Source organism: Equus caballus, chromosome 3 (assembly GCF_041296265.1).
Source record: "Equus caballus isolate H_3958 breed thoroughbred chromosome 3, TB-T2T, whole genome shotgun sequence".
Lineage (NCBI taxonomy): Eukaryota > Metazoa > Chordata > Mammalia > Perissodactyla > Equidae > Equus > Equus caballus.
Window position 1 is genome coordinate 4169109 of NC_091686.1, and position 12090 is coordinate 4181198.

The following is a 12090-nucleotide window of genomic DNA, read 5'->3' on the forward strand; positions in this document are numbered from 1 at the left end:
CATGCTTTTTTCTCCTCTTCCGTCTCTCTCAGCCTGTAGATCGGGCTTCCATAAAGAGGAGGCGCTCCACCGAACTTGAGTTTGATTGAATGTCGCTTTAGTCTGTCTCCTGGAAGACACCTGGAAGCACACAGGTTTAAGATTTGTGTCGCGATTTTAAACCTGGGTTTTTTTAATTTTAAACCTGGGTTTTTGAGTTTTTTCATGGAGGAGTTTAATTTCCTGTAGCATGTTTTAGAGGTGAACTCCTCCGACTTGTGTCGCTGTGAGGTCGGGAAAGAATTCTGCACCAGGACGCAGGAGACCCAGACTGGAGAACTGCCTCTGCCTGACTTGGTTGCTGAGTGGTGGCAGCAAGATGCCTCATTTCTCTGGGACTCATTTTCACCATCTTTAAAATGAAGACCCCATAACCACGGAGTTTTAAAAATCTCCTAGCTCACTTTACCCCATTGTATAGGTTAGCAGACTAATTAATACTTACACTACTTAGAAACAGATATTTAGAGCCTCTTTAGGAAGTCAGCCGGCATAGCAGGTAGAGCTTGGACCCCCAGCTCAGGCTGTCTGGGATCAAATCCCACCTCAGTCAATTACCGGCTGCTTGACTTTAGATAAGTTACTTAACCTCTCTGAGCCTCGGTTTCTTCATCTGAGAAACAGGATAATAATAGCTGTACCTACCACATAGAGTTTTTTTTTTCTTTAAGATTGGCTCTGAGCTAACATCTGTTGCCAATCTTTTTTTTTCTTCTTCTTCTCCCCAAAACTCCCCAGTACATAGTTGTATATTCTAACTGTAGGTCCTTCTGGTTGTGCTATATGGGATGCCATCTTGATGAGCAGTGCTAGGTCCGTGCCCACGATCCAAACTGGCCAAACCCTGGGCGGCTGCAGTGGAGTGCGTGAACTTAACCACTCGGCCAAGGGACCGGCCCTGCCATATAGATTATTAAGAGGCGTCAGTATGTGGAAAGAGCTTGGAACAGCACTGGCCCGTGGTAAAGAGCAAGTAAGCATTAGCTTTTATTATTGACCCAAGATCATGCAATGTACCAGCTCTGTTGACTGGGATCAGAACCCCAACTTCCGAGGGCAACTGTTCCCATGTTCTTAGCCCAGGATGCACATTAGATTCATCTGAAACGCTTAAAAAAAATACCTGTGCCTGCACCCAATGCCACAACAATTAAACCAGAATGAGGGGAAGGGCCTGGCAATCTATATTTTTTCTTTTGAGGAAGAGCTAACATCCACTGTCAATCCTCCTCTTTTTGCTGAGGAAGACTGGCTCTTAGCTGACATCTGTGCCCGTCTTCCTCTACTTTATATTTGTGATGCCCCACAGCATGGCTTGATGAGTGGTACGTATAGGTCCACACTCAGGATCGGAAGCAGAGAACCCCAGGCCGCTGAAGCAGAGTGCAGGAATGTAACCACTGCGCCACAGGGCCAGCCCCACTGGCAATCTGTATTTTGAAAAATCTTCCTCCAAGCAATTCTAATGTGCAGGCTGGGCCGAGAACCACTGCTCAACACGCTGTTGCCCTCATCTACTTCAGAGGATTTTTTTTGAGAATCAAGTTCAATTTGAAATTTTCATGTGTACCTGGTATCACGAACTATTTGCCAAGGTCTTACTCTCTTATAAGGGGCATAAGCTGATTTTCACTGCTATTCTCACTTCAAAGATGTGAAAAATACATGTTTGCTATTTTCTTTCTTTCATGAAAGCCCCTGGTGGGGGCTGAGCACAGGCATCCTGGGATTTCTTTCATAAAAACCAGAACAGCACCCCACGCACCATCTACCCCCCCCAACCCAGGGAGAGACACATCTGATCCCTCTAGTCATTATCATTTTAATGTAAAAAATGACATTATGCCAAAAAGAAGGGGCTCATAAATTATATCTGATTTTAGAAAGTTTTCCAGCCATTGTATAAATGACAGATCTATAAAGGAAGACCGAAAATGAATTTCAAATTAAAAAAAAATAATTCCATGTTTTTACGGCAAGCTTGAAAAACTCTCGGAACACACTGTTTCTAAGGAGGGTGATTCGGGAGCCCGTGGAGCTGAGCACTGCCTGGCGGGAGGCTGGAGGCTCAGAACTGGAGGGAAACTCGACGACCGTCTCCCTGGCGGGCCTGCAAGCCCACCCGCAGACCCGGGGGCCGAGGCTGGGCAGTTTCCTGGTCCAGTCTGAGGAAGGCACACGTGTCGAGTGTGCTGGAAGTGAGCCCTCACAGGCGCGTGACGGGCCTGAGGCCCAGATGCGGTTGATGGATGCAGTTATGTCCTGAACTGCTCAACGTTTCTCAGACGTTTTCACTTGGGGCCTGGATGCAGCAGGATAGAACTGGGCAACTTTTTTCTTCTATTTGTACCCCCAAATTTACATAAAGTCAGAGAAGCCTTTGGGGAGAAAAGTTACCCTGAATCGTCCCCTCCCCTCACTGAGGTTTGAGGACATTTAAACCTGTCTGAAGGCCTGAAGTGGTCCCAAGTGGGGCCAGATTGCAAACCAGGACAGAGAGGCCACAGAAAGAGCAGAGCAGAGAGAAGAAAACTGGCCTGTATCCCAAGCCTGAGGGGGAGAGAAGAGGCTGACATCGATGTCGTAGGGAACCAGACAGCTTTGTGAAGTCCTGTAATGTCAGGGGCCAGGTGGGCTTGCAAAGGTGAAGGAGCTTTTTCTGGAAGCTGTGACGTGTCCTAGTGGCTGGAGCTGGCCAGGGCAGTTTGGGGAGGAAGCAGCCACCCAGGTCCCGGCTCCATCTGCTATTCAACCCAGTGTTTGAGCAGCAGCGTCCAGCAGGTGGGCTGCTGCCGGGCGAGGCTGGGGTGCAGGGGTTGTGGGGTCAGTCTGGAGAGCCTCAACAAAGTTGTCATCCCCCTCAGGCATCATGGGGCTGGATTCACAGGTACACAGACACCCCTAAGGGACTTAGAAAGAATAGTAGACTAAGCTGGAACTCCTGCTTGGAGAGGGAAGGCAGTGAAGGGAAGAAGAAGGGTCTGCAGATTTGCAATTGGGGATTTTAAAATGTGCAACCCCTTCGTTTGCCATAAACTGGTTAAATTTTAATGCCATCCACCCAGTTTCCTTCTCCAATCTACTACATCTCTCTATTCGTTCGACAAATATTAAGCCCAATTCTGTGACAGGAACAGAAAGAAAAAAAATTGAGATGCGTTTCTTCATCTCCCGGGTGGAGTGGTCCCCGTGCTCTGGCGGCACTGATGGGAAGAAGCTCATGGCTTGGCGCCCTCTCCCAGCCTCACCACCCCAGTCTCTGACGGCTCCATCGCTTCTCCACGCCTGCTTTCCACACCAGCCCAAGCCTCGGATCACCACGCCGACACCTCCCCAGCCGGCTTTCAGTTTCTTCAAGCAGGGGGGGCCTCCTTTCCTGTAGGGGTCTTTCTTAAACATATTCCCAAGGCTATAAAGGTCCCTGGACAGGTTCAGTGAGGGTGAGGCTAAGAAGCCAAATCCAGTTAGGAAATGCTGCAAGTTTCATTCTCTTCTTGGAGTCTCTTAATAAACGCTGGCGAACATAAGACTTCTAGACGTTCTGGGGGTGATGGAGTCTTTCTGACTGTGTAACCCAGCGCTCTCCAAGCCTGTGCGGGCCCAGGACAATTTTTCCCACAATGCATGAAAACCGTTGTTCCTTCCTCTTGCCCCATCACAGTTATCTTCTTTTCCTGCTTTATTTTTTTCCCTTAAAACTTAGCACTTTCTGAAATGCAGTGTTCTGTATGTATGTATTTATTGAGTATTCTATTTTCTGTCCTCCCCGACACTCCCATCGGAATTCAAGCTTTGTGAAGGTGGGGCTAAACATACATATACATAGAAGTATATATACACACATCTGTAGAGAGAGACACACACATACATACATGCACGTACATATATAGAGATATATACACACGTACGCATGCACACACACAGGCCTAGAGCAGTGCCTGTGACATGGTGGATCCTCACTCAGTTAACATTTGTTGTGAGAACTTAAACAACCGTGCTTTCCTCTGCCTATGCTAAACAGTACTGGGACCAAGCAAAAATAACTTAGCTTCTAGCTCCAGGGTAAACCTGCTCCTGTGAACCCACTAACACGCTTAGTTTTTCAGACTAACAGCTTGCTCATCGAGGTTGCTTCCAGACCCTTGCCTCACTCTACCCACCAATCCAAAACTACTTTGTTATAAACTACCCAGTTCCCACCAGTGTCCTCCCTTGTAAAACTCACCTTGAGATCACCCAGCCTTGACCCCAAAGCCCTAGCAGTACCTTCTCCGACTGTCCCTATACTGAGATCCTGCCAGGGGGTGGTGTCCGTGACCGCAGTAGGTCTGGTAAACTTAGCTTTGCTCGATCAGCAGGTGTCTGGTGGTCCTTCACAAGGCTAGTGAATGACAACTCAGTTAATGTAGAATGCATGAATCCTGTGCTAACCCACAGAATCCTTTGGTAAACGGCTTTGTGACAGGCCAGAGAACAAGTTTCTTAGCCTACAGTTCAAGGTCTTTTCTGATCACACCTCCTGCCATTTGCTGGGTTCCGGCTGCGTCCACCACCCTTCTGCCCTGGCTTGTCCTAGTCCAGCTTCCGAATGTCCTTCCAGCCCGCCCTCCACCTCTTCTTTCAAGCCCCACTTCTCCAAGAAGTCTTCTTCTCTCAGCCACTCACAGGGATGACCTCGGGGTTTGCTCACCAGCCTTCCTAACCTCTCATGATCCCATGGGCTACACTCGGGCACGCCAATGCACTGAAAAGATCCCTGGGTCCAAGTGGCTCCCGCTTTACTGGACCTCCGTGAAAGCCGGCCTCTCTCTCTCACTGGCCACAGAGGAATATAGGATCCCTCCTCTGCCCTTCTCAAAGGGTCTGTATTATAATCTAAGGTTTGCTGGAGCTTCCTAACAAATTACCACAAATTTGGTGGCTGAAAACTACAGAAATGTATGATCTTACTGGTTTGGAGGCCGCGAGTCTGAAACCCAGGTGTTGGCAGGGCCGCACTCCCTCCGAAGGCTCTTGGGGACAATCCTTCCTTGCCGCTTCCAGCTTCTGGCGGCTCCAGGCATTCCTTGGCTTGTGGCTGCATCCCTCCTCCTTCGCGTGGCCTTCTCTTCTCCCTGTCTGTCTCGCCTCTGTACGTCTCTTAAAAGGACACTTGTCATTGGATTTAGGGCCCACCTGTATAACCCAGGACGATCTAATCTCAAAATCCTTAATTTACTTACTTCTGCAAAGACTCTTTTGTTCCGACTAAGGTCACATCCACAGATTGCTGGAATTAGGGTGTAACTTGTGATTTTGGGGGCCACCATTCTATCCACTACAGGATTGTTGGAATTAACTACAACAATTCATGAAGCGTTGCTTTTGAAAGAAGTAAAATGCATTATAGAGGTAAGAGAGCATCACTCTCTCCACAGTAAAGAAATTGACCGCCCTTTATAGAATACTCGTCCTTACTTTGGAATTATTTCTTTCACTTTGGATTTCTACCTCTGGAATTGCCTTCTCATTCAGAACTTCCAACCACCTTCCGAACAAAGCATTTGAGGTCTCCAGAGTGCAGGTGAATGGCGGCTGCACAGCCTGCACCGCTCCCCACCTGCCAAGCCAGCTGCGACTCCTCCTCCGGCCATAAGCACGGCCTGCACAATCCAGTCTCCAGGCTTTTGCTCAGGCCTTTCCTCCAGCTGGAATGCCTTTCCTTGCTCATCTCTACCTATTTGGTCTGTCCACCCATCAAGGACTCCAGAAATGATCGTCCTCTGTTCTCCTCCTCCCCCGACCTCTGCCTTCCAACTCCACTGTAAGATGTAGTTGCCTGCTTTAAAGTGTCTCATTCCTTTCTCTCTCTGTCACCAACTCCAGCCTAGTAAATTGAGTCTATGTCCACCTTGCTCACCATATACGGAGGTCAATGCGACAGAGATGTCATCTCATCATTCTCCTTTGTCTCCATCCTTGTTTATTTTCCCCTCCTTTGTCATCTCCACTCTCTCTGCCTCTTCCGCTGTCTTTCCCTCCCCTTCCTCCTCCTCCTTCTCACTGCTTTCTTCCTCCTTGACCTGCTCCTTCTTCATAATAAGTACCACTATCCCCCATTAGACACCTTACTTATACTATCTCATTTAACCCCAGCCACAACTTACAACACACGGTGGTGTTATCTCCATTTTACGTGATGCATGAGTCAGTTGAGGTTTGCAGCATTTACAGCCACGTGTCAGGTGATGAGGGCAAAATTCAAATCCTAACTTGTTGGGCGCCAGAGCCTCGCCTCTTCACAAAACAGCCCGGTAGGCTGCCCCCCAGCCCTGATGGAGTGCCTTGCACACAGTGGGCATTATTCAGATGTGTGCTGAATGAATGCACAGATGTTGAATCATCGGGCCATTTAAAATATTTTAAAAGGAGCAGAGGAGGGGAAGAAAATCAGGTCCTTTGAGCTCAGGCTCTTTGCGCCTCCGACAATCGCAGCGGAAGCATCTCAACAGCATGTTCGTTAGCGGTATAGCGGTTAGTCTGGAGGCACACACTTGCTTCTGTGGAAATGAGACCTCATTATCCTTTCTTTTTTATTTCCCATCTGACATTTATGAAAGGTGAATAGATACCTTATCCATCAGCGCAGCCAGCCTCTGCAAGGCTCCCGCCCTGACAAAATTACTTCTAGTGTTTGTTTTCCTGGGAGTCGACACTGTTGGCTTTTTTGGCACGATTTTGTTACAACGTGAAGCTGGGACTGCAGACGGGAGGCAGCGATCTGGCAGCTCCACCAACGCTGCGGAAGGAAAGGGGTTTCTCTCTCGACGATGACCTCTCTGGTCCTGTCCCTGGGGCTGCTTTCCCCCTCTGAGACCCTCGACTGGCCAAGGAGCAGCATGCTTCTGAGAATCCTGGCGATCACCCTCCGTGTGTGCGTCTGACTTTAGGAAGGGGTCAAGTTCAGAGACCTTTGGGGCCCAAACAGGAGGCAGATCAGACCACGCATGACACTCTCCTTCTGCTGCCTGGCTGGACTACACGAGCACTTTCTCAGAGGAGCCTTCAGCTGTTTTCCGGCCCTACATTGGAGCTTCCTTTTTTGTCTGAGCTTCTAGGTAACTCTTCCCAATGAGTGACTTTTCATAGCTAATGATAATGATAAAAACAGCTCACATTTCCTGAGTGTGTATTACATGCCCAGCACTGTTTGGAAGGCCCATGACTTCCCACAGCAATACCACGAAGTGGAAATAAACACAGTAAGGTGAAGCTGCCTCTTGATGTGGCAGTGCTCCGCCATGTGAACACCACTGTCAAAGCCCATCCCACCGCACAATTTACAGGCGTGCAGTTTCCTGCGCATAAATTATACATCGATAATGTCGAATCACTATGTTGTAAAAAAATTGTATCTCAATAAAGTTGATTTTAAAATTATGTCAACACTCACGTAGTGCTTCCTGCGAGGCCAAGCCCAATTCTGAAGGCTCTGTGTGCAGCGCCCCCGAATCCTTACGACATTCCCGTGAGGTCAGTGTGACCATTGTTCCCACGAAGAAATAGAGGCACGGGAGGGCTGAGATGTCGCCCAGAGTCACGTTGCTGTGAAGTGGGACAGCTGGGATTCGAGCTCCGTTAGCCAGACTCCACTGTGCTTATGAGCTTTCTCAGGTCACGAAGGCCTTGGAGAAACTACCGAAAACTGAGGCTCCTAGGAATCCATGTTAAAAATTTTTGTCCTAGATAATATGCTTTAATGAAAGAAGTGACTAGTTGTTTGTCTTGTCTGTCTGTCTGTCTTTGTTGATGTGTCCCCAGTGCCTGATACTTACTGACTCAATAATCCATGTTCCATGAAGCAAATGGCTGCACCTCAGGGGTCAGGGGAGGTGTGATGCGTCAACTTGACTGGGCTAAGGGATGCCCAGAGAGCTGGGAAAACATTATTTCTGGGTGTGTCTGTGGGGCTGTTTCAGAGGCATTTGAATTGGTGAACTCAGTAAAGCAGATGGCCCTCCCCAGTGTGGATGGGCATCCCCCAGTCTGTTGAGGGCCCGAATAGATGGAGGAAGGGTGAATTCACTCCCTGCTTGAGCTGACACATCTGTCTTCTCCTGCCCTCAGACATCCGCGCTCCGGGCTCTCCAGCTTTCCGCCTCAGGCCAGGACTCACACCCTCGGCCCCTGATTCTCAGGCCTTGGCACTTGGACTGAATCACACCAGCAGTGCTCCTGGCTCCGCCACTTGCAGATGGCACATGGTAGAACCTCCCAGCCTCCATAACTGCGTGAGCCAATTCCTATAACAAATCTCCTCTTATATATGTCCATACCGTCACGCATCGCTTAACAATGGAGCTACGTTCTGAGAAATGCGTCTAGTCTGGCTCTTCCCACACTATATTGTGATGTGCGGGTATGTCCGTGCTCATCTATAACCTGTGATTGTCGGGAGAGTGGGTGCCATGCCTTAGTCATCTGAGCAGGCCCTGCCGGTGGCACAGGGCCTGCGGCACAGACGCTGTGACAACTTTGACTTGCTGAGCTAGGCTTTTCCTTCTCAGTAACTGATCCTGTCACCTATCAAAGTGCTTCCACCAGGAACCTGGGAGGCAGCCTTCTAACCGGTCTGGGCCTGTCCTGTCCGCTCTACTCCAGGAGCACTCTCCATCCATGCCCAAGCCACCATCACCTGGCCCTTAGAGGACTTTCTTACCTGGCCTCTGCATCCCGCTTCCCATCAGTTCTCCTTGGAGCATAGCCCAAGGATTGTCTTCATAAGTAAACCCTTTGTGGCAACGTCCTTGCTTCAGCTCTCCCAAAGCCAGGGTCAGGTCTCTAGTTGAAAGCATTCGCAGGAGCTTTTCCTTTCATCATATTTGTAATTAGAGTGACCCACCTTCCCAGTTTGGCAGGACTGAGGATACAGTCGCAGGATGTAGGACTTTATTGCTAAACCTAGGCAAGTCTTGGTCAAACTGAGACAAGTTTGTTGTCCTACATGTAATGTATTGTTCTACTGTTCAATGCCTGCCCACAGGTTAAGCACCATAAGAGCCAGGGTCTGTGTATTTTGTTCACATCTCTATTCCAGAGCCTGGAACAGTACTTGACATGCAGTAGACATTTTGTAAATATTTGTTGGATGAATAGATGAGTGGATCTTAAAGGATCCTTCCAACTCTTGAGTCTGGTATTCAATAAAGGTAAAATCAAAGGAAAGAGTGGTAATGAGAACGATCCTTTCAAATATCCTTGGGGCAGCTGGTGCCTGTGGGAAGGACAGAAGGTAGAACAAAGGGTTGCTTCTAAACAGAATGCCTATACCCAGGCATGAAGGAGATGAGGCAAGAAGCAATGGCCGAAATGCGTAAAGTGAGGCCCACAAGATGCTGTGCACTTTTCATGCATTCATTCCTTAGACTTGCTCTGTCAGGCAGATGTTTTTGCCTCTCTTTTGCAAGTAAGGAAAGTGAGGGATGGTGAGGTTAGGTAACAGGCCCCAGGTCACATGGCTCACTGGAGTTAGAGACGGGGCAGACCCATCTTCAAGCCCGCAAGGGTTAACTGGCTTCTTTGTCCATGTTGAGCTTCTTGTGCTTCTCAGTCTCTGGGTGCTAGTGAGGGACGATGGGGTCACAGGAAAGAAGGGGAATGCCCGGAAAGGAAGAGGGCCCAGAGCTGGAGAAGGAAACAAAGGTCCCCAGAAGTCATCTGAGGCTCTGGAAAGAACAGAGAAATCAGACGAGAAACAGAATCTGAGTATTAGGAAATCAGAGCTAAATGACCATTCTCTAGGATTCAGACTTGGAAATTGTCTTTCTCCATAGGGGAGGGGAATTGAGGTATTGATTGCATTTATTTTCTCATGACACAAAAGGTAAATTAATCCTTTTAGAGCAGAAACCATGTTTTTATTACATTCTGAGTAATTTCCTTTGAAAAAGAAAAACATTTTTAAAGCCACTGGCAGTAAAACTAGATTTCCCTCCCCCACATCTTAGATGAGAATGTGTGTCATTATTCATGCATAATCTGATTCCAAATGATTCCTTGTTTACAGTTTGTTTTTTTGTATTTCCTTATGTAAGCAAGAATTAATACACTCAGACATGAAAGAAATAAGCTAAATTATTTTTAGTGCTTCTCTTTAGGACGTACAATACGTCTTCTTTAACTCTCAATGACATGCAAAACAGTCAGAGAAAAACACAAATAAATACCTGTGGAAACAGAGACAAACATCCCGGGTGGAAGGAGGGGTCTGTGCGTCTGCGTGGCCTGCTCGGCTCTCTTCTCCCTGGAGCCTGCCCGGGACCAGGCGGGTCTGGGACGCCCCCTGGAGCTGGTCTGTCCCTTCGTCGTGCCCATCAGGTGCCAGCTCATCCTGGCACACAGCCTCAGTGAGCCTCCCAGCTGAGCCGAAAGCAAGGGGAACATCCAGATGTTCATGCTTTCTGCGTGCCTGGGGAGGCTGGCTCTTTGTGGGGGAAGCCTGGCTGCCCTCAGCCTTTACCTTTGCAGCCTAGAAAGCTGTCAAAAAACTCTGGTGCCTGCAAAGAATCTGAAGAGTGTCTCTCTGTGTTAATTTGTCAGCTAGTTTATCAGAGAACTTCTCGTGATTTCAAAGCCTATCCACCACTTTTAAAAGCCTCCTTAACACACAGGGTAGCTCAGGGCCAGAATCAGAGTGAGGCAAAGGGCCAAGGGCTTAAATTTAAGGGGGCGCGTCTGCTCAGCTGCTGACCCTGTGCTCATGCGACCTGAGAGTGAGGGTCTCCTCACATTTACTCCCTGGCTCCTCCTCGGCCTTGCGCTCCTTTCAGCTCTGAGATGCCTCTATGTGTGAAGTGACTTGAAATTCATTTTCCTGGGATCTGAGTACCTTACAAGTTGTTAACTTGCCTTTCAGTAGACAACTCTGCATATGTGATATCTGTCTAGAAACATGTTTCTCGTTTTTTAATTCAGGTATCACACATTGCTCTCTTGTAGCTGTCATTAGAAGAAAAACACAGAAGCCTTTTTCCCCCATTTAATGCAGAGATGAAATGGATAGCATATTTTTGATAGAGATTATCACGTGTGGCCATAACAAGGCTGTAAAGTTTGACCTTATGAATCCAGAATACGATGGCCGCTGGGAACTCGGGGCCTCCCGCATCCCTGGGGCTGCCTTCTCAGCCCACCACCCTCCTGCGCTCTCTTTGAAGACATCAACTGCCTTTATTTTCACTCCAACTCAAATAAAGTTTCTTTCTCGTCGTCATCTGTTGGGAGGTCTTAGGCCCAGAGGACAGTGGGACCTTACACAGCTAGATATCATAGGGAAACTGAAACGAGATACGATAGCAACTTATGGAGTCTTTGCCAGGTGCCAGCGCCTGTCCTAGCTATCAGGTAATCCTTACCCCCAGAGCCAGTCTTGGGCCCAGGTGAGAAGCCTTCTGCTCTGGGCCGGGCGGCATGCGTGAGCACGCGTGTGCATGCCCCATGAGCTTGGCTCCGGCCCTTTGCTGGTTGTTCCTCTCCCCATAGTGAGGAGACTCTGGACCAAGGGGTTATGTGCACCTGGAACTCACGTCCCCTCTTCTAGAACACACTTGGGGGTGCCCACAACCTCAGAATTTCCTGCCTCCAGGCTGCACGTGCCTCTTTCCTGGGTCTGTCCTCTCAAAGACAGATGGTGCTGCCAGTGAGTGTCCCCATGTCTGGAGGCGGCTATTAGCTGGGGTGGGAGGGTGCACGGAGCTGGGAGAGGTAGATATCCCCGTGAGGGGACTTCGAGTATGCCTTCTTGAGCCCGCAAACGTCAGCAGTGGGCCCACTGCAGCCCTATACATTTTCTTATGATTATCTCCATTTTATAGGAGAAGAAGCTGAGACCCATAAAAGTCAAGTAACTTCTCCAATCGTATACTGAGTGATGGTGGGGCCCAGATTTTGACTTGGACAGTGTGGCTTCAGGGACCCCCAACTTTATCTGCTGTTCCACGCCATGTCTTGAAGAGCTACGATCTCACTCCTGAATTATCACCACCTGGTAATGCAGTACCACAGCCTGCCAGG

At 48.7% G+C, this 12090-nt stretch overlaps 1 long non-coding RNA gene across 1 annotated transcript; it reads right to left on the reverse strand.

Annotated features, from left to right (window-relative positions):
• Nucleotides 1–7915: 7915 nt before the first annotated feature.
• Nucleotides 7916–10486, reverse strand: LOC111772746 (uncharacterized). The gene is made up of 2 exons (XR_002806749.2): nt 10245–10486; nt 7916–9743 (listed from the first exon to the last, which is right to left on the reverse strand). It is a non-coding gene; the product is annotated as an uncharacterized lncRNA (long non-coding RNA).
• Between the last annotated feature and the right edge of the window lie 1604 nt (nt 10487–12090).